At 54.1% G+C, this 3,057-nt stretch overlaps 1 protein-coding gene across 1 annotated transcript in view; it reads right to left on the bottom strand.

Moving 5' to 3' along the window:
* Window positions 1-3,057, bottom strand: part of FAM101B (family with sequence similarity 101 member B) — a 9,172-nt gene that overhangs the window by 5,657 nt on the left and 458 nt on the right. The window lies entirely within an intron of this gene.

Here is a 3,057-nt window from a genome sequence, read left to right on the forward strand (position 1 = left end):
AGGGGGGAGCCCAAAAAGGGGCCCAACCCGGGGGGGGGGGGGGAATAGAGGCCAAAGAGCAATTTGCCTTGCCCAGCAAGAAATCCCCCCCCCCCAATACTGTAAGTAAGCAGAAAAGGTCATTTATTTTTGTTTCCCCTTCTTCTTCTTAGAGTTTGATTTGGGGGGTGGGGATGGGGAGAAATTCCTGCACACCTGAAGACAGAATAGAATTATAAAGCTGGAAGGGACCTCCAGGGTCATCCAGTCAAACCCCCCTTACAATGCAGGAAATTCACAAATACCTCCCCCTCCACACTCGCAGTGACCGCTGTTCCACGCCCAGAAGATGGCAAAAAACTTCTAGGATCCCTGGAACACCAAACTGGGTAGAGCAACTCCCCTTCACGCCCTTCACACCAAGGTTTGAGTCCAGTGGCACCTTTAAGACCAACAGGGTTTTATTCTGGGTATAAGCTTCATGAAAGATGCCACCGGACTCAAACTTTGTCCTGTTGCTCCAGACCAACACGTCTCCCCACCCGAACCACCCCCTAAACCAGCGTCGGTCACAGTGGGATTCTCTCCCACACCTTCCCAGGGGCCTCTGTGACAACGAGATGCCAGCAGCTACTACAGGCTCATCCGTGGATTCACTAACGAAATCTGCCGGCTCGCCCATAGCGGCATCGGTTAGCCAAGAGAGCCAACACGGAGATGAAGACTCATGCCACTGTCCAGTGTTCCCTCTAAGCTGAGTTCGTGTGAGCTAGCTCACAGATTTTTAGCCTCCGGCTCACACATTTCTGTCTTAGCTCAGGAAGGAGGGCTCCAGAGCAAACTAATTTATGCAAGAGCCAAATCGCTCGCTCACCTTGAATGCCAGTAGCTCACAAAGGAGAAATTTTGCTCGCAAAACTCCACAGCTTAGAGGGAACATTACCACTGTCCCACTCTGCCGTATTTACTCAAAAGGAAGACAACCCTGAATGTGACACAAACCCTTCCATAAAAGGCATACACACACTAAGGGAGTTATTGCTGGATATAACTGCAACTTGCATGCGAATGTAAGATGACCCCCCCTTTCTGATGGCATAACTGGCAAAAAAAAACAAAAAACCCCACTAGTCTTCTAAGTACAGGGTATCCTATGGGGGAGTTATATTATTTACCTGTCACACCCCCAGGCCTTAGGCTAACACCCTCCCCCTCCTTCAACTGCCCGTCTCGGACTCCTGTCCCAGCACGCGTGGGGGTGAGAAGGGCTGTGATCCTGTGAGCCCAACAGCAAGGGCCGGCGTGAGCTAACAGGAGACAACGAGGCTGAGGAGCTGTAGGGTGCTGCCACCACAGCCCAAATCCCAGGAAAGCATTTGGGACGACAGAAAGAGACTTATTTGGCCTGCCACAAGGCCCCACACAAGTCCCAGGGAGCATGTCTCCCTCCCCATGATCGGGCCCTTTCCTTTGGGGAGGGGGTACACAGACATATGCATGCTTGCAAACTGTGAGGGCCAGGCTACTGCCGGGGGTTGGTTACCGGGACGATCACCCCTGGGCTGAAAGATCTGCTTCCGGGCACAATGCAAAGTGCTCGTGGGGCCAGGGTGCCTGGAGAACCGTCTCCCCCCCTACTGTCCAGCCCGCCATTCAAGATCTGCCTCCCAAGCCCTGCTCGGAGGTGAGGTGGGTGACAAGGAGAGACAGGGCATTCCCCGTGCGGGCACCACCTTGCCTTTGGAATGCCCTTCCCTATGTGGCTCACCTGGCACCTACTTTATGTTTATCTAGGCGCCAGGCTAAAACACCTCAGGGTTTACCCAGGCTTTTAATGAGAGGCTTTGTCTTATCAGGAGCTGCGGAAGCTCAAGTGGTTAAGAGGCTAAACTGCAGGCTGTGGAAGGTTGGTAGTGCAGCAGTTCGAGACCCGAGTGTGCCGCATGACAGAGTGAGCTCCCATCTCTAGTTCCATCTCCTGCCAACCTAGCAGTTCGAAAGCAAGACAATGCAAGTAGACAAATAGGTACCACTTCGGTGGGAAGGGAACAGCGTTCCGTGCGCCTTGGTGTTTAGTCATGCCGGCCACATGACCACGGAAACGTCTTCGGACAGCGCTGGCTCTTCGGCTTGGAAACGGAGATGAGCACCGCAACCCTAGAGTCGGACTCGACCGGCTTTCGAGCCAGGGAACCTTTACCTTTACTTTACCTTTGTCTTATCAGCTTCTGTTTTATGTATAGCTTTTACGCCTCTGATGTCCGACGGCTTGTGTTTTTCATGGTTTGGATTGTAATATCTGGGAGACCGAGGTTCAAATCCTCACTCTGCTGTGGAAGCTCGCTGGGTGACCGTGGGCCAGTCACACTCTCTCAGTCTAACCTACCTCGCAGGTTTGTTGTGAGGATAAAATGGGGGAGAGGAGAACCATGTAGGTCTCGGTCCCTACCGGGGAGAAAGGCGCAAATGAACTGTTAATGGATTTTAATCGTACGGCCACCTTGAGCAGGACTCTGAAGAGGAAGCATAGAAATAACCTAAATAAAGAAGTAATATTCACAAGATGACCTTTTGGAAGGACACGCAGTTGACAGCCCCACCCTGTATAACACTTAGGAGAAAGGCGTCAAGTAGGCATCCCCTCTTCTTTAGGGAAAGGGTGTCCCACTGAACCACAGGGGCTGCAAGGACCCCCCAGCCTTAAGGAACCATCTCAAGATGAGGACCAGCCCTGTGTCACTGCTGAGCCGTAAAAGTGCTGGGGTCCCTGGTTCAGATCCCACCGCCGTCCCACTGGCTTGGGGCAAGGCATCCTCTGCCTGACCGCCACCTGGACAGCTGCCATTCTGGCCTGCCTCACAGGGCTGTTTATCACAGCGGCTGATCTTCCCTTCTTGCTATTCGTCGGCCTGGCATCAGGATCCCGGGGGCAGCGCAGTCCCCAGCAGGGAACGCTGGCGGGAGGCTGCGCCCGTCGAATCTCTGCCTGCCACGCACCTGTTCGGGGCACACGCAAGAGCCAGCGGGGCCCGCCCAGCGCCAGTCTCCCCACCCACCCACCCCATGGGCCCGCAGACC

The sequence above is a fragment of the Gekko japonicus genome, unplaced genomic scaffold, assembly GCF_001447785.1.
Source record: "Gekko japonicus isolate JY-2015 unplaced genomic scaffold, Gekko_japonicus_V1.1 scaffold2457, whole genome shotgun sequence".
In the NCBI taxonomy this organism is placed as follows: Eukaryota; Metazoa; Chordata; class Lepidosauria; order Squamata; family Gekkonidae; genus Gekko; species Gekko japonicus.